General features: G+C 53.6%; 21 non-coding genes across 21 annotated transcripts; 7 read left to right on the forward strand and 14 right to left on the reverse strand.

Annotated features, from left to right (window-relative positions):
- Positions 1-292: 292 nt before the first annotated feature.
- TRNAE-UUC (transfer RNA glutamic acid (anticodon UUC)) lies at positions 293-364 on the reverse strand. Its single transcript has one exon. It is a non-coding gene; the product is annotated as a tRNA-Glu (tRNA).
- Positions 365-1,810: 1,446 nt separating this feature from the next.
- TRNAE-CUC (transfer RNA glutamic acid (anticodon CUC)) lies at positions 1,811-1,882 on the reverse strand. The gene has a single exon. It is a non-coding gene; the product is annotated as a tRNA-Glu (tRNA).
- Positions 1,883-2,509: 627 nt separating this feature from the next.
- On the reverse strand, positions 2,510-2,581 carry TRNAE-UUC (transfer RNA glutamic acid (anticodon UUC)). The gene has a single exon. It is a non-coding gene; the product is annotated as a tRNA-Glu (tRNA).
- Positions 2,582-2,822: 241 nt separating this feature from the next.
- TRNAL-UAA (transfer RNA leucine (anticodon UAA)) lies at positions 2,823-2,905 on the forward strand. Its single transcript has one exon. It is a non-coding gene; the product is annotated as a tRNA-Leu (tRNA).
- A 1,827-nt stretch (positions 2,906-4,732) lies between these two features.
- Positions 4,733-4,804, reverse strand: TRNAE-UUC (transfer RNA glutamic acid (anticodon UUC)). Its single transcript has one exon. It is a non-coding gene; the product is annotated as a tRNA-Glu (tRNA).
- Positions 4,805-5,047: 243 nt separating this feature from the next.
- On the forward strand, positions 5,048-5,130 carry TRNAL-UAA (transfer RNA leucine (anticodon UAA)). The gene has a single exon. It is a non-coding gene; the product is annotated as a tRNA-Leu (tRNA).
- Positions 5,131-6,256: 1,126 nt separating this feature from the next.
- On the reverse strand, positions 6,257-6,328 carry TRNAE-CUC (transfer RNA glutamic acid (anticodon CUC)). Its single transcript has one exon. It is a non-coding gene; the product is annotated as a tRNA-Glu (tRNA).
- A 630-nt stretch (positions 6,329-6,958) lies between these two features.
- TRNAE-UUC (transfer RNA glutamic acid (anticodon UUC)) lies at positions 6,959-7,030 on the reverse strand. Its single transcript has one exon. It is a non-coding gene; the product is annotated as a tRNA-Glu (tRNA).
- Positions 7,031-7,273: 243 nt separating this feature from the next.
- TRNAL-UAA (transfer RNA leucine (anticodon UAA)) lies at positions 7,274-7,356 on the forward strand. The gene has a single exon. It is a non-coding gene; the product is annotated as a tRNA-Leu (tRNA).
- Positions 7,357-8,482: 1,126 nt separating this feature from the next.
- Positions 8,483-8,554, reverse strand: TRNAE-CUC (transfer RNA glutamic acid (anticodon CUC)). The gene has a single exon. It is a non-coding gene; the product is annotated as a tRNA-Glu (tRNA).
- Positions 8,555-9,184: 630 nt separating this feature from the next.
- Positions 9,185-9,256, reverse strand: TRNAE-UUC (transfer RNA glutamic acid (anticodon UUC)). Its single transcript has one exon. It is a non-coding gene; the product is annotated as a tRNA-Glu (tRNA).
- Positions 9,257-9,499: 243 nt separating this feature from the next.
- On the forward strand, positions 9,500-9,582 carry TRNAL-UAA (transfer RNA leucine (anticodon UAA)). The gene has a single exon. It is a non-coding gene; the product is annotated as a tRNA-Leu (tRNA).
- A 1,126-nt stretch (positions 9,583-10,708) lies between these two features.
- TRNAE-CUC (transfer RNA glutamic acid (anticodon CUC)) lies at positions 10,709-10,780 on the reverse strand. Its single transcript has one exon. It is a non-coding gene; the product is annotated as a tRNA-Glu (tRNA).
- A 630-nt stretch (positions 10,781-11,410) lies between these two features.
- On the reverse strand, positions 11,411-11,482 carry TRNAE-UUC (transfer RNA glutamic acid (anticodon UUC)). The gene has a single exon. It is a non-coding gene; the product is annotated as a tRNA-Glu (tRNA).
- Positions 11,483-11,725: 243 nt separating this feature from the next.
- Positions 11,726-11,808, forward strand: TRNAL-UAA (transfer RNA leucine (anticodon UAA)). Its single transcript has one exon. It is a non-coding gene; the product is annotated as a tRNA-Leu (tRNA).
- A 1,126-nt stretch (positions 11,809-12,934) lies between these two features.
- Positions 12,935-13,006, reverse strand: TRNAE-CUC (transfer RNA glutamic acid (anticodon CUC)). Its single transcript has one exon. It is a non-coding gene; the product is annotated as a tRNA-Glu (tRNA).
- A 630-nt stretch (positions 13,007-13,636) lies between these two features.
- On the reverse strand, positions 13,637-13,708 carry TRNAE-UUC (transfer RNA glutamic acid (anticodon UUC)). The gene has a single exon. It is a non-coding gene; the product is annotated as a tRNA-Glu (tRNA).
- A 243-nt stretch (positions 13,709-13,951) lies between these two features.
- On the forward strand, positions 13,952-14,034 carry TRNAL-UAA (transfer RNA leucine (anticodon UAA)). The gene has a single exon. It is a non-coding gene; the product is annotated as a tRNA-Leu (tRNA).
- Positions 14,035-15,160: 1,126 nt separating this feature from the next.
- Positions 15,161-15,232, reverse strand: TRNAE-CUC (transfer RNA glutamic acid (anticodon CUC)). The gene has a single exon. It is a non-coding gene; the product is annotated as a tRNA-Glu (tRNA).
- Positions 15,233-15,862: 630 nt separating this feature from the next.
- On the reverse strand, positions 15,863-15,934 carry TRNAE-UUC (transfer RNA glutamic acid (anticodon UUC)). Its single transcript has one exon. It is a non-coding gene; the product is annotated as a tRNA-Glu (tRNA).
- A 243-nt stretch (positions 15,935-16,177) lies between these two features.
- Positions 16,178-16,260, forward strand: TRNAL-UAA (transfer RNA leucine (anticodon UAA)). Its single transcript has one exon. It is a non-coding gene; the product is annotated as a tRNA-Leu (tRNA).
- The last annotated feature ends 726 nt before the right edge of the window (positions 16,261-16,986 follow it).

Consider the following 16,986-nt stretch of genomic DNA (forward strand, 5'->3'; position numbering starts at 1 on the left):
GAAGAGTGCTCCAAAGTAGATGTATACATCGCAGCCGGGTTTTCCAGCAATTTACCTTTCTGATGAGCTGGTACTGCACTTTACGCCCACATAGAGCACCTGACTGGGTGGGGGACTGCGTGCGCATGAAGGTGGCTGAGGGCATGGGGAGCAAAGCAACCTGGGACACAGGGGACCCAAGCCCCTTTCCTCTGCTTTCCGTCTATAGGTCGGGGTGCCTTTTTAAGGACCTTCGATTAAAAAAAGCTGAGCTGCGTGGACAAATTACGCACGTCTACGTCTTAGAGGGATCTTCCCTGACCGGGAATCGAACCCGGGCCGCGGCGGTGAAAGCGCCGAATCCTAGCCACTAGACCACCAGGGAGGAGATGCTCTTGTGAGCCTGCCTTGCTCACTTCCTTATTGTGAACTAAGCTAACTCCACTGTATAGATTGCCCATAAAGTACGAGTGGGGAAAAGTTAGGTGTCACACAGTGTGTTTGTCATAAGCAATTTACCTTTATCCTCCTGCAAAAGCCTTTTTACTCTGCAATCACCTCTTGCTGGACAGCCTGCGCTGGAGCAGCCAGCATGAAAAGGGAGCTGAGTAAGGCAGGACCTAGGGTCTCACCAGGGTGGCCGAGTGGTTAAGGCGTTGGACTTAAGATCAATGGACAGTTGTCCGCATGGGTTCGAGCCCCATCCCTGGTATGGTTTTCAGCGGGTGTGTAGGAACTTGCAGATGCTTTTGTAAAGCATTTTCCTCTGCCCTCCTCACCCTCCCAGTGCCCTTCCTTAACAGTCCCAATTCACGTCTCAGCTGTGGGTCTGCTGCTACTCTGCACTTAGCATGGATGTTTGCCAAAGCAATGCAGTGCCACCTACGCAGAGCCCCTGCTTAGAGAAATACACCTCCTATGTCTTTTCCCACTGAAGGGAGCAGGAGGAAGTACTTGCTTCCTGGGGAACATGGGCCTGCCACTGGAATTTGTTAACCCGCCTCTTGCGGATTTCTCCCCTTTCTTTGATTTACACCTGCAGGCTCTCCCTTGCCATCGGAGCAGGATCTGCTGATGCAGGCCCGGCTGGATCAATGTGCAAAGGCTTGTCCCCAGGCCTCGGGAAAAATTGAGCAGAGATTCCCGCCTCCGCCTCCGCCTCCTCTTGCCTTCCGAACGGGCTTCCAAACGGGCAATGCCCTGACGGGTCCCCCACGCCCCATCCTGCCCATGCCCACACCCCTGTATATGAGGGTGACCCATGTCCCTCACCCTCCATGCTCGAACGGAAGACACGTGTGTCCTGAGGGGAGCGCCAGACAGGCATTTCTCCGGCCAGGCATACCCCTGCAGCACCCGTTAGGCTCCAAAGCCTGTACATTCCCAAGATGCCACTGGTCACTATGCAAATCAGACAGCCCTGGCCACACCCTCTCCGCCGCTGGGCTCTGCTGCTTTCGGTACGTGCAGCTCAGCTTTTTCTTACCTGAACCAGACTTCCGTTTCAGCAAAAAGTGGGTTGCAGTGGGTCCGGGATGCCATTTGGAGACAAAGCCTGCGGCCCTGTCAAAGATGACTTCCTGCCGCACACCATGTGGTCAGAAGCCTACGAAAAGAAGCGCACCTCGGAATACAGAATCTCACTTCCTCAAGAGCCTTGCACAAGAGATTTTCCTCCCGCCGAGGAAAGCAACTCAAAGGGAACCTTGCGAAAATCAAATTAGGAGCCAGATTGCGGGATGCTAGGCAAACTGTTTGTCAGAAAAGCAAATTCATTTTGAGAAGCCCTGACCTGCGGGAAGGAAAAGCATTCAAGGCAGAAGAAGGACTGTTCCCTGACCGGGAATCGAACCCGGGCCGCGGCGGTGAGAGCGCCGAATCCTAACCACTAGACCACCAGGGAACCCACAGCCATACAGCAAAAGTTCCTACACTGCTCTCCTAGTGACAAAGCTCATGGGGGCTGAAAGCATATTTTATTCTACAGCGAATATGAATCAGAACTTGAAAAAACACTCATGATTCACCAGACTGTTTGTCACTTCCAGCACAGGCCATCCCCTCCCCCGTGCTACTGAACCGACGAATTCCTGTACAATCGGGATCCCGGGAAATCACAAGAGGGACACCTAGTGGCCGCTGATAGCTCAAAGACAGCTGGTACACCTTCTCACACCTACCTCGTTATTCAGCTTGCTGGAAGAATACATTGCGAATGACCGATTCAAGAGTGCAAGGGAGAAGAGTGCTCCAAAGTAGATGTATACATCGCAGCCGGGTTTTCCAGCAATTTACCTTTCTGATGAGCTGGTACTGCACTTTACGCCCACATAGAGCACCTGACTGGGTGGGGGACTGCGTGCGCATGAAGGTGGCTGAGGGCAATGGGAGCAAAGCAACCTGGGACACCGGGGACCCAGCCCCTTTCCTCTGCTTTCGTCTATAGGTCGGGGTGCCTTTTTAAGGACCTTCGATAAAAAAAAGCTGAGCTGCGTGGACAAATTACGCACGTCTACGTCTTAGAGGGATCTTCCCTGACCGGGAATCGAACCCGGGCCGCGGCGGTGAAAGCGCCGAATCCTAGCCACTAGACCACCAGGGAGGAGATGCTCTTGTGAGCCTGCCTTGCTCACTTCCTTATTGTGACTAAGCTAACTCCACTGTATAGATTGCCCATAAAGTACGAGTGGGGAAAAGTTAGGTGTCACACAGTGTGTTTGTCATAAGCAATTACCTTTATCCTCCTGCAAAGCCTTTTTACTCTGCAATCACCTCTTGCTGGACAGCTGCGCTGGAGCAGCCAGCATGAAAAGGGAGCTGAGTAAGGCAGGACCTAGGGTCTCACCAGGGTGGCCGAGTGGTTAAGGCGTTGGACTTAAGATCCAATGGACAGTTGTCCGCATGGGTTCGAGCCCCATCCCTGGTATGGGTTTTCAGCGGGTGTGTAGGAACTTGCAGATGCTTTTGTAAAGCATTTTCCTCTGCCCTCCTCACCCTCCCAGTGCCCTTCCTTAACAGTCCCAATTCACGTCTCAGCTGTGGGGTCTGCTGCTACTCTGCACTTAGCATGGATGTTTGCCAAAGCAATGCAGTGCCACCTACGCAGAGCCCCTGCTTAGAGAAATACACCTCCTATGTCTTTTCCCACTGAAGGGAGCAGGAGGAAGTAATTGCTTCCTGGGGAACATGGGCCTGCCACTGGAATTGTTAACCCGCCTCTTGCGGATTTCTCCCCTTTCTTTGATTTACACCTGCAGGCTCTCCCTTGCCATCGGAGCAGGATCTGCTGATGCAGGCCCGGCTGGATCAAATGTGCAAAGGCTTGTCCCCAGGCCTCGGGAAAAAATTGAGCAGAGATTCCCGCCTCCGCCTCCGCCTCCTCTTGCCTTCCAAACGGGCTTTCAAACGGGCAATGCCCTGACGGGTCCCCCACGCCCCATCCTGCCCATGCCCACACCCCTGTATATGAGGGTGACCCATGTCCCTCACCCTCCATGCTCGAACGGAAGACACGTGTGTCCTGAGGGGAGCGCCAGACAGGCATTTCTCCGGCCAGGCAGACCCCTGCAGCACCCGTTAGGCTCCAAAGCCTGTACATTCCCAAGATGCCACTGGTCACTATGCAAATCAGACAGCCCTGGCCACACCCTCTCCGCCGCTGGGCTCTGCTGCTTTCGGTACGTGCAGCTCAGCTTTTTCTTACCCTGAACCAGACTTCCGTTTCAGCAAAAAGGTGGGTTGCAGTGGGTCCGGGATGCCATTTGGAGACAAAGCCTGCGGCCCTGTCAAAGATGACTTCCTGCCGCACACCATGTGGTCAGAAGCCTACGAAAAGAAGCGCACCTCGGAATACAGAATCTCACTTCCTCAAGAGCCTTGCACAGAGATTTTCCTCCCGCCGAGGAAAGCAACTCAAAGGGAACCTTGCGAAAATCAAATTAGGAGCCAGATTGCGGGATGCTAGGCAAACTGTTTGTCAGAAAAGCAAATTCATTTTGAGAAGCCCTGACCTGCGGGAAGGAAAAGCATTCAAGGGCAGAAGAAGGACTGTTCCCTGACCCGGGAATCGAACCCGGGCCGCGGCGGTGAGAGCGCCGAATCCTAACCACTAGACCACCAGGGGACCCACAGCCATACAGCAAAAGTTCCTACACTGCTCTCCTAGTGACAAAGCTCATGGGGGCTGAAAGCATATTTTATTCTACAGCGAATATGAATCAGAACTTGAAAAAACACTCATGATTCCACCAGACTGTTTGTCACTTCCAAGCACAGGCCATCCCCTCCCCCGTGCTACTGAACCGACGAATTCCTGTACAATCGGGATCCCCGGGAAATCACAAGAGGGACACCTAGTGGCCGCTGATAGCTCAAAGACAGCTGGTACACCTTCTCACACCTACCTCGTTATTCAGCTTGCTGGAAGAATACATTGCGAATGACCGATTCAAGAGTGCAAGGGAGAAGAGTGCTCCAAAGTAGATGTATACATCGCAGCCGGGTTTTCCAGCAATTTACCTTTCTGATGAGCTGGTACTGCACTTTACGCCCACATAGAGCACCTGACTGGGTGGGGGACTGCGTGCGCATGAAGGTGGCTGAGGGCAATGGGAGCAAAGCAACCTGGGACACAGGGGACCCAGCCCCTTTCCTCTGCTTTCGTCTATAGGTCGGGGTGCCTTTTTAAGGACCTTCGATTAAAAAAAGCTGAGCTGCGTGGACAAATTACGCACGTCTACGTCTTAGAGGGATCTTCCCTGACCGGGAATCGAACCCGGGCCGCGGCGGTGAAAGCGCCGAATCCTAGCCACTAGACCACCAGGGAGGAGATGCTCTTGTGAGCCTGCCTTGCTCACTTCCTTATTGTGACTAAGCTAACTCCACTGTATAGATTGCCCATAAAGTACGAGTGGGGAAAAGTTAGGTGTCACACAGTGTGTTTGTCATAAGCAATTACCTTTATCCTCCTGCAAAAGCCTTTTTACTCTGCAATCACCTCTTGCTGGACAGCCTGCGCTGGAGCAGCCAGCATGAAAAGGGAGCTGAGTAAGGCAGGACCTAGGGTCTCACCAGGGTGGCCGAGTGGTTAAGGCGTTGGACTTAAGATCCAATGGACAGTTGTCCGCATGGGTTCGAGCCCCATCCCTGGTATGGGTTTTCAGCGGGTGTGTAGGAACTTGCAGATGCTTTTGTAAAGCATTTTCCTCTGCCCTCCTCACCCTCCCAGTGCCCTTCCTTAACAGTCCCAATTCACGTCTCAGCTGTGGGGTCTGCTGCTACTCTGCACTTAGCATGGATGTTTGCCAAAGCAATGCAGTGCCACCTACGCAGAGCCCCTGCTTAGAGAAATACACCTCCTATGTCTTTTCCCACTGAAGGGAGCAGGAGGAAGTACTTGCTTCCTGGGGAACATGGGCCTGCCACTGGAATTTGTTAACCCGCCTCTTGCGGATTTCTCCCCTTTCTTTGATTTACACCTGCAGGCTCTCCCTTGCCATCGGAGCAGGATCTGCTGATGCAGGCCCGGCTGGATCAAATGTGCAAAGGCTTGTCCCCAGGCCTCGGGAAAAAATTGAGCAGAGATTCCCGCCTCCGCCTCCGCCTCCTCTTGCCTTCCGAACGGGCTTCCAAACGGGCAATGCCCTGACGGGTCCCCCACGCCCCATCCTGCCCATGCCCACACCCCTGTATATGAGGGTGACCCATGTCCCTCACCCTCCATGCTCGAACGGAAGACACGTGTGTCCTGAGGGGAGCGCCAGACAGGCATTTCTCCGGCCAGGCAGACCCCTGCAGCACCCGTTAGGCTCCAAAGCCTGTACATTCCCAAGATGCCACTGGTCACTATGCAAATCAGACAGCCCTGGCCACACCCTCTCCGCCGCTGGGCTCTGCTGCTTTCGGTACGTGCAGCTCAGCTTTTTCTTACCCTGAACCAGACTTCCGTTTCAGCAAAAAGGTGGGTTGCAGTGGGTCCGGGATGCCATTTGGAGACAAAGCCTGCGGCCCTGTCAAAGATGACTTCCTGCCGCACACCATGTGGTCAGAAGCCTACGAAAAGAAGCGCACCTCGGAATACAGAATCTCACTTCCTCAAGAGCCTTGCACAAGAGATTTTCCTCCCGCCGAGGAAAGCAACTCAAAGGGAACCTTGCGAAAATCAAATTAGGAGCCAGATTGCGGGATGCTAGGCAAACTGTTTGTCAGAAAAGCAAATTCATTTTGAGAAGCCCTGACCTGCGGGAAGGAAAAGCATTCAAGGGCAGAAGAAGGACTGTTCCCTGACCGGGAATCGAACCCGGGCCGCGGCGGTGAGAGCGCCGAATCCTAACCACTAGACCACCAGGGAACCCACAGCCATACAGCAAAAGTTCCTACACTGCTCTCCTAGTGACAAAGCTCATGGGGGCTGAAAGCATATTTTATTCTACAGCGAATATGAATCAGAACTTGAAAAAACACTCATGATTCCACCAGACTGTTTGTCACTTCCAAGCACAGGCCATCCCCTCCCCCGTGCTACTGAACCGACGAATTCCTGTACAATCGGGATCCCCGGGAAATCACAAGAGGGACACCTAGTGGCCGCTGATAGCTCAAAGACAGCTGGTACACCTTCTCACACCTACCTCGTTATTCAGCTTGCTGGAAGAATACATTGCGAATGACCGATTCAAGAGTGCAAGGGAGAAGAGTGCTCCAAAGTAGATGTATACATCGCAGCCGGGTTTTCCAGCAATTTACCTTTCTGATGAGCTGGTACTGCACTTTACGCCCACATAGAGCACCTGACTGGGTGGGGGACTGCGTGCGCATGAAGGTGGCTGAGGGCAATGGGAGCAAAGCAACCTGGGACACAGGGGACCCAGCCCCTTTCCTCTGCTTTCGTCTATAGGTCGGGGTGCCTTTTTAAGGACCTTCGATTAAAAAAAGCTGAGCTGCGTGGACAAATTACGCACGTCTACGTCTTAGAGGGATCTTCCCTGACCGGGAATCGAACCCGGGCCGCGGCGGTGAAAGCGCCGAATCCTAGCCACTAGACCACCAGGGAGGAGATGCTCTTGTGAGCCTGCCTTGCTCACTTCCTTATTGTGACTAAGCTAACTCCACTGTATAGATTGCCCATAAAGTACGAGTGGGGAAAAGTTAGGTGTCACACAGTGTGTTTGTCATAAGCAATTACCTTTATCCTCCTGCAAAAGCCTTTTTACTCTGCAATCACCTCTTGCTGGACAGCCTGCGCTGGAGCAGCCAGCATGAAAAGGGAGCTGAGTAAGGCAGGGCCTAGGGTCTCACCAGGGTGGCCGAGTGGTTAAGGCGTTGGACTTAAGATCCAATGGACAGTTGTCCGCATGGGTTCGAGCCCCATCCCTGGTATGGGTTTTCAGCGGGTGTGTAGGAACTTGCAGATGCTTTTTTAAAGCATTTTCCTCTGCCCTCCTCACCCTCCCAGTGCCCTTCCTTAACAGTCCCAATTCACGTCTCAGCTGTGGGGTCTGCTGCTACTCTGCACTTAGCATGGATGCTTCCCAAAGCAATGCAGTGCCACCTACGCAGAGCCCCTGCTTAGAGAAATACACCTCCTATGTCTTTTCCCACTGAAGGGAGCAGGAGGAAGTACTTGCTTCCTGGGGAACATGGGCCTGCCACTGGAATTTGTTAACCCGCCTCTTGCGGATTTCTCCCCTTTCTTTGATTTACACCTGCAGGCTCTCCCTTGCCATCGGAGCAGGATCTGCTGATGCAGGCCCGGCTGGATCAAATGTGCAAAGGCTTGTCCCCAGGCCTCGGGAAAAAATTGAGCAGAGATTCCCGCCTCCGCCTCCGCCTCCTCTTGCCTTCCGAACGGGCTTCCAAACGGGCAATGCCCTGACGGGTCCCCCACGCCCCATCCTGCCCATGCCCACACCCCTGTATATGAGGGTGACCCATGTCCCTCACCCTCCATGCTCGAACGGAAGACACGTGTGTCCTGAGGGGAGCGCCAGACAGGCATTTCTCCGGCCAGGCAGACCCCTGCAGCACCCGTTAGGCTCCAAAGCCTGTACATTCCCAAGATGCCACTGGTCACTATGCAAATCAGACAGCCCTGGCCACACCCTCTCCGCCGCTGGGCTCTGCTGCTTTCGGTACGTGCAGCTCAGCTTTTTCTTACCCTGAACCAGACTTCCGTTTCAGCAAAAAGGTGGGTTGCAGTGGGTCCGGGATGCCATTTGGAGACAAAGCCTGCGGCCCTGTCAAAGATGACTTCCTGCCGCACACCATGTGGTCAGAAGCCTACGAAAAGAAGCGCACCTCGGAATACAGAATCTCACTTCCTCAAGAGCCTTGCACAAGAGATTTTCCTCCCGCCGAGGAAAGCAACTCAAAGGGAACCTTGCGAAAATCAAATTAGGAGCCAGATTGCGGGATGCTAGGCAAACTGTTTGTCAGAAAAGCAAATTCATTTTGAGAAGCCCTGACCTGCGGGAAGGAAAAGCATTCAAGGGCAGAAGAAGGACTGTTCCCTGACCGGGAATCGAACCCGGGCCGCGGCGGTGAGAGCGCCGAATCCTAACCACTAGACCACCAGGGAACCCACAGCCATACAGCAAAAGTTCCTACACTGCTCTCCTAGTGACAAAGCTCATGGGGGCTGAAAGCATATTTTATTCTACAGCGAATATGAATCAGAACTTGAAAAAACACTCATGATTCCACCAGACTGTTTGTCACTTCCAAGCACAGGCCATCCCCTCCCCCGTGCTACTGAACCGACGAATTCCTGTACAATCGGGATCCCCGGGAAATCACAAGAGGGACACCTAGTGGCCGCTGATAGCTCAAAGACAGCTGGTACACCTTCTCACACCTACCTCGTTATTCAGCTTGCTGGAAGAATACATTGCGAATGACCGATTCAAGAGTGCAAGGGAGAAGAGTGCTCCAAAGTAGATGTATACATCGCAGCCGGGTTTTCCAGCAATTTACCTTTCTGATGAGCTGGTACTGCACTTTACGCCCACATAGAGCACCTGACTGGGTGGGGGACTGCGTGCGCATGAAGGTGGCTGAGGGCAATGGGAGCAAAGCAACCTGGGACACAGGGGACCCAGCCCCTTTCCTCTGCTTTCGTCTATAGGTCGGGGTGCCTTTTTAAGGACCTTCGATTAAAAAAAGCTGAGCTGCGTGGACAAATTACGCACGTCTACGTCTTAGAGGGATCTTCCCTGACCGGGAATCGAACCCGGGCCGCGGCGGTGAAAGCGCCGAATCCTAGCCACTAGACCACCAGGGAGGAGATGCTCTTGTGAGCCTGCCTTGCTCACTTCCTTATTGTGACTAAGCTAACTCCACTGTATAGATTGCCCATAAAGTACGAGTGGGGAAAAGTTAGGTGTCACACAGTGTGTTTGTCATAAGCAATTACCTTTATCCTCCTGCAAAAGCCTTTTTACTCTGCAATCACCTCTTGCTGGACAGCCTGCGCTGGAGCAGCCAGCATGAAAAGGGAGCTGAGTAAGGCAGGACCTAGGGTCTCACCAGGGTGGCCGAGTGGTTAAGGCGTTGGACTTAAGATCCAATGGACAGTTGTCCGCATGGGTTCGAGCCCCATCCCTGGTATGGGTTTTCAGCGGGTGTGTAGGAACTTGCAGATGCTTTTGTAAAGCATTTTCCTCTGCCCTCCTCACCCTCCCAGTGCCCTTCCTTAACAGTCCCAATTCACGTCTCAGCTGTGGGGTCTGCTGCTACTCTGCACTTAGCATGGATGTTTGCCAAAGCAATGCAGTGCCACCTACGCAGAGCCCCTGCTTAGAGAAATACACCTCCTATGTCTTTTCCCACTGAAGGGAGCAGGAGGAAGTACTTGCTTCCTGGGGAACATGGGCCTGCCACTGGAATTTGTTAACCCGCCTCTTGCGGATTTCTCCCCTTTCTTTGATTTACACCTGCAGGCTCTCCCTTGCCATCGGAGCAGGATCTGCTGATGCAGGCCCGGCTGGATCAAATGTGCAAAGGCTTGTCCCCAGGCCTCGGGAAAAAATTGAGCAGAGATTCCCGCCTCCGCCTCCGCCTCCTCTTGCCTTCCGAACGGGCTTCCAAACGGGCAATGCCCTGACGGGTCCCCCACGCCCCATCCTGCCCATGCCCACACCCCTGTATATGAGGGTGACCCATGTCCCTCACCCTCCATGCTCGAACGGAAGACACGTGTGTCCTGAGGGGAGCGCCAGACAGGCATTTCTCCGGCCAGGCAGACCCCTGCAGCACCCGTTAGGCTCCAAAGCCTGTACATTCCCAAGATGCCACTGGTCACTATGCAAATCAGACAGCCCTGGCCACACCCTCTCCGCCGCTGGGCTCTGCTGCTTTCGGTACGTGCAGCTCAGCTTTTTCTTACCCTGAACCAGACTTCCGTTTCAGCAAAAAGGTGGGTTGCAGTGGGTCCGGGATGCCATTTGGAGACAAAGCCTGCGGCCCTGTCAAAGATGACTTCCTGCCGCACACCATGTGGTCAGAAGCCTACGAAAAGAAGCGCACCTCGGAATACAGAATCTCACTTCCTCAAGAGCCTTGCACAAGAGATTTTCCTCCCGCCGAGGAAAGCAACTCAAAGGGAACCTTGCGAAAATCAAATTAGGAGCCAGATTGCGGGATGCTAGGCAAACTGTTTGTCAGAAAAGCAAATTCATTTTGAGAAGCCCTGACCTGCGGGAAGGAAAAGCATTCAAGGGCAGAAGAAGGACTGTTCCCTGACCGGGAATCGAACCCGGGCCGCGGCGGTGAGAGCGCCGAATCCTAACCACTAGACCACCAGGGAACCCACAGCCATACAGCAAAAGTTCCTACACTGCTCTCCTAGTGACAAAGCTCATGGGGGCTGAAAGCATATTTTATTCTACAGCGAATATGAATCAGAACTTGAAAAAACACTCATGATTCCACCAGACTGTTTGTCACTTCCAAGCACAGGCCATCCCCTCCCCCGTGCTACTGAACCGACGAATTCCTGTACAATCGGGATCCCCGGGAAATCACAAGAGGGACACCTAGTGGCCGCTGATAGCTCAAAGACAGCTGGTACACCTTCTCACACCTACCTCGTTATTCAGCTTGCTGGAAGAATACATTGCGAATGACCGATTCAAGAGTGCAAGGGAGAAGAGTGCTCCAAAGTAGATGTATACATCGCAGCCGGGTTTTCCAGCAATTTACCTTTCTGATGAGCTGGTACTGCACTTTACGCCCACATAGAGCACCTGACTGGGTGGGGGACTGCGTGCGCATGAAGGTGGCTGAGGGCAATGGGAGCAAAGCAACCTGGGACACAGGGGACCCAGCCCCTTTCCTCTGCTTTCGTCTATAGGTCGGGGTGCCTTTTTAAGGACCTTCGATTAAAAAAAGCTGAGCTGCGTGGACAAATTACGCACGTCTACGTCTTAGAGGGATCTTCCCTGACCGGGAATCGAACCCGGGCCGCGGCGGTGAAAGCGCCGAATCCTAGCCACTAGACCACCAGGGAGGAGATGCTCTTGTGAGCCTGCCTTGCTCACTTCCTTATTGTGACTAAGCTAACTCCACTGTATAGATTGCCCATAAAGTACGAGTGGGGAAAAGTTAGGTGTCACACAGTGTGTTTGTCATAAGCAATTACCTTTATCCTCCTGCAAAAGCCTTTTTACTCTGCAATCACCTCTTGCTGGACAGCCTGCGCTGGAGCAGCCAGCATGAAAAGGGAGCTGAGTAAGGCAGGGCCTAGGGTCTCACCAGGGTGGCCGAGTGGTTAAGGCGTTGGACTTAAGATCCAATGGACAGTTGTCCGCATGGGTTCGAGCCCCATCCCTGGTATGGGTTTTCAGCGGGTGTGTAGGAACTTGCAGATGCTTTTTTAAAGCATTTTCCTCTGCCCTCCTCACCCTCCCAGTGCCCTTCCTTAACAGTCCCAATTCACGTCTCAGCTGTGGGGTCTGCTGCTACTCTGCACTTAGCATGGATGCTTCCCAAAGCAATGCAGTGCCACCTACGCAGAGCCCCTGCTTAGAGAAATACACCTCCTATGTCTTTTCCCACTGAAGGGAGCAGGAGGAAGTACTTGCTTCCTGGGGAACATGGGCCTGCCACTGGAATTTGTTAACCCGCCTCTTGCGGATTTCTCCCCTTTCTTTGATTTACACCTGCAGGCTCTCCCTTGCCATCGGAGCAGGATCTGCTGATGCAGGCCCGGCTGGATCAAATGTGCAAAGGCTTGTCCCCAGGCCTCGGGAAAAAATTGAGCAGAGATTCCCGCCTCCGCCTCCGCCTCCTCTTGCCTTCCGAACGGGCTTCCAAACGGGCAATGCCCTGACGGGTCCCCCACGCCCCATCCTGCCCATGCCCACACCCCTGTATATGAGGGTGACCCATGTCCCTCACCCTCCATGCTCGAACGGAAGACACGTGTGTCCTGAGGGGAGCGCCAGACAGGCATTTCTCCGGCCAGGCAGACCCCTGCAGCACCCGTTAGGCTCCAAAGCCTGTACATTCCCAAGATGCCACTGGTCACTATGCAAATCAGACAGCCCTGGCCACACCCTCTCCGCCGCTGGGCTCTGCTGCTTTCGGTACGTGCAGCTCAGCTTTTTCTTACCCTGAACCAGACTTCCGTTTCAGCAAAAAGGTGGGTTGCAGTGGGTCCGGGATGCCATTTGGAGACAAAGCCTGCGGCCCTGTCAAAGATGACTTCCTGCCGCACACCATGTGGTCAGAAGCCTACGAAAAGAAGCGCACCTCGGAATACAGAATCTCACTTCCTCAAGAGCCTTGCACAAGAGATTTTCCTCCCGCCGAGGAAAGCAACTCAAAGGGAACCTTGCGAAAATCAAATTAGGAGCCAGATTGCGGGATGCTAGGCAAACTGTTTGTCAGAAAAGCAAATTCATTTTGAGAAGCCCTGACCTGCGGGAAGGAAAAGCATTCAAGGGCAGAAGAAGGACTGTTCCCTGACCGGGAATCGAACCCGGGCCGCGGCGGTGAGAGCGCCGAATCCTAACCACTAGACCACCAGGGAACCCACAGCCATACAGCAAAAGTTCCTACACTGCTCTCCTAGTGACAAAGCTCATGGGGGCTGAAAGCATATTTTATTCTACAGCGAATATGAATCAGAACTTGAAAAAACACTCATGATTCCACCAGACTGTTTGTCACTTCCAAGCACAGGCCATCCCCTCCCCCGTGCTACTGAACCGACGAATTCCTGTACAATCGGGATCCCCGGGAAATCACAAGAGGGACACCTAGTGGCCGCTGATAGCTCAAAGACAGCTGGTACACCTTCTCACACCTACCTCGTTATTCAGCTTGCTGGAAGAATACATTGCGAATGACCGATTCAAGAGTGCAAGGGAGAAGAGTGCTCCAAAGTAGATGTATACATCGCAGCCGGGTTTTCCAGCAATTTACCTTTCTGATGAGCTGGTACTGCACTTTACGCCCACATAGAGCACCTGACTGGGTGGGGGACTGCGTGCGCATGAAGGTGGCTGAGGGCAATGGGAGCAAAGCAACCTGGGACACAGGGGACCCAGCCCCTTTCCTCTGCTTTCGTCTATAGGTCGGGGTGCCTTTTTAAGGACCTTCGATTAAAAAAAGCTGAGCTGCGTGGACAAATTACGCACGTCTACGTCTTAGAGGGATCTTCCCTGACCGGGAATCGAACCCGGGCCGCGGCGGTGAAAGCGCCGAATCCTAGCCACTAGACCACCAGGGAGGAGATGCTCTTGTGAGCCTGCCTTGCTCACTTCCTTATTGTGACTAAGCTAACTCCACTGTATAGATTGCCCATAAAGTACGAGTGGGGAAAAGTTAGGTGTCACACAGTGTGTTTGTCATAAGCAATTACCTTTATCCTCCTGCAAAAGCCTTTTTACTCTGCAATCACCTCTTGCTGGACAGCCTGCGCTGGAGCAGCCAGCATGAAAAGGGAGCTGAGTAAGGCAGGGCCTAGGGTCTCACCAGGGTGGCCGAGTGGTTAAGGCGTTGGACTTAAGATCCAATGGACAGTTGTCCGCATGGGTTCGAGCCCCATCCCTGGTATGGGTTTTCAGCGGGTGTGTAGGAACTTGCAGATGCTTTTTTAAAGCATTTTCCTCTGCCCTCCTCACCCTCCCAGTGCCCTTCCTTAACAGTCCCAATTCACGTCTCAGCTGTGGGGTCTGCTGCTACTCTGCACTTAGCATGGATGCTTCCCAAAGCAATGCAGTGCCACCTACGCAGAGCCCCTGCTTAGAGAAATACACCTCCTATGTCTTTTCCCACTGAAGGGAGCAGGAGGAAGTACTTGCTTCCTGGGGAACATGGGCCTGCCACTGGAATTTGTTAACCCGCCTCTTGCGGATTTCTCCCCTTTCTTTGATTTACACCTGCAGGCTCTCCCTTGCCATCGGAGCAGGATCTGCTGATGCAGGCCCGGCTGGATCAAATGTGCAAAGGCTTGTCCCCAGGCCTCGGGAAAAAATTGAGCAGAGATTCCCGCCTCCGCCTCCGCCTCCTCTTGCCTTCCGAACGGGCTTCCAAACGGGCAATGCCCTGACGGGTCCCCCACGCCCCATCCTGCCCATGCCCACACCCCTGTATATGAGGGTGACCCATGTCCCTCACCCTCCATGCTCGAACGGAAGACACGTGTGTCCTGAGGGGAGCGCCAGACAGGCATTTCTCCGGCCAGGCAGACCCCTGCAGCACCCGTTAGGCTCCAAAGCCTGTACATTCCCAAGATGCCACTGGTCACTATGCAAATCAGACAGCCCTGGCCACACCCTCTCCGCCGCTGGGCTCTGCTGCTTTCGGTACGTGCAGCTCAGCTTTTTCTTACCCTGAACCAGACTTCCGTTTCAGCAAAAAGGTGGGTTGCAGTGGGTCCGGGATGCCATTTGGAGACAAAGCCTGCGGCCCTGTCAAAGATGACTTCCTGCCGCACACCATGTGGTCAGAAGCCTACGAAAAGAAGCGCACCTCGGAATACAGAATCTCACTTCCTCAAGAGCCTTGCACAAGAGATTTTCCTCCCGCCGAGGAAAGCAACTCAAAGGGAACCTTGCGAAAATCAAATTAGGAGCCAGATTGCGGGATGCTAGGCAAACTGTTTGTCAGAAAAGCAAATTCATTTTGAGAAGCCCTGACCTGCGGGAAGGAAAAGCATTCAAGGGCAGAAGAAGGACTGTTCCCTGACCGGGAATCGAACCCGGGCCGCGGCGGTGAGAGCGCCGAATCCTAACCACTAGACCACCAGGGAACCCACAGCCATACAGCAAAAGTTCCTACACTGCTCTCCTAGTGACAAAGCTCATGGGGGCTGAAAGCATATTTTATTCTACAGCGAATATGAATCAGAACTTGAAAAAACACTCATGATTCCACCAGACTGTTTGTCACTTCCAAGCACAGGCCATCCCCTCCCCCGTGCTACTGAACCGACGAATTCCTGTACAATCGGGATCCCCGGGAAATCACAAGAGGGACACCTAGTGGCCGCTGATAGCTCAAAGACAGCTGGTACACCTTCTCACACCTACCTCGTTATTCAGCTTGCTGGAAGAATACATTGCGAATGACCGATTCAAGAGTGCAAGGGAGAAGAGTGCTCCAAAGTAGATGTATACATCGCAGCCGGGTTTTCCAGCAATTTACCTTTCTGATGAGCTGGTACTGCACTTTACGCCCACATAGAGCACCTGACTGGGTGGGGGACTGCGTGCGCATGAAGGTGGCTGAGGGCAATGGGAGCAAAGCAACCTGGGACACAGGGGACCCAGCCCCTTTCCTCTGCTTTCGTCTATAGGTCGGGGTGCCTTTTTAAGGACCTTCGATTAAAAAAAGCTGAGCTGCGTGGACAAATTACGCACGTCTACGTCTTAGAGGGATCTTCCCTGACCGGGAATCGAACCCGGGCCGCGGCGGTGAAAGCGCCGAATCCTAGCCACTAGACCACCAGGGAGGAGATGCTCTTGTGAGCCTGCCTTGCTCACTTCCTTATTGTGACTAAGCTAACTCCACTGTATAGATTGCCCATAAAGTACGAGTGGGGAAAAGTTAGGTGTCACACAGTGTGTTTGTCATAAGCAATTACCTTTATCCTCCTGCAAAAGCCTTTTTACTCTGCAATCACCTCTTGCTGGACAGCCTGCGCTGGAGCAGCCAGCATGAAAAGGGAGCTGAGTAAGGCAGGACCTAGGGTCTCACCAGGGTGGCCGAGTGGTTAAGGCGTTGGACTTAAGATCCAATGGACAGTTGTCCGCATGGGTTCGAGCCCCATCCCTGGTATGGGTTTTCAGCGGGTGTGTAGGAACTTGCAGATGCTTTTGTAAAGCATTTTCCTCTGCCCTCCTCACCCTCCCAGTGCCCTTCCTTAACAGTCCCAATTCACGTCTCAGCTGTGGGGTCTGCTGCTACTCTGCACTTAGCATGGATGTTTGCCAAAGCAATGCAGTGCCACCTACGCAGAGCCCCTGCTTAGAGAAATACACCTCCTATGTCTTTTCCCACTGAAGGGAGCAGGAGGAAGTACTTGCTTCCTGGGGAACATGGGCCTGCCACTGGAATTTGTTAACCCGCCTCTTGCGGATTTCTCCCCTTTCTTTGATTTACACCTGCAGGCTCTCCCTTGCCATCGGAGCAGGATCTGCTGATGCAGGCCCGGCTGGATCAAATGTGCAAAGGCTTGTCCCCAGGCCTCGGGAAAAAATTGAGCAGAGATTCCCGCCTCCGCCTCCGCCTCCTCTTGCCTTCCGAACGGGCTTCCAAACGGGCAATGCCCTGACGGGTCCCCCACGCCCCATCCTGCCCATGCCCACACCCCTGTATATGAGGGTGACCCATGTCCCTCACCCTCCATGCTCGAACGGAAGACACGTGTGTCCTGAGGGGAGCGCCAGACAGGCATTTCTCCGGCCAGGCAGACCCCTGCAGCACCCGTTAGGCTCCAAAGCCTGTACATTCCCAAGATGCCACTGGTCACTATGCAAATCAGACAGCCCTGGCCACACCCTC

The sequence above is a fragment of the Triturus cristatus genome, chromosome 5_2 (genome assembly GCF_964204655.1).
Source record: "Triturus cristatus chromosome 5_2, aTriCri1.1, whole genome shotgun sequence".
Taxonomy (NCBI): domain Eukaryota; kingdom Metazoa; phylum Chordata; class Amphibia; order Caudata; family Salamandridae; genus Triturus; species Triturus cristatus.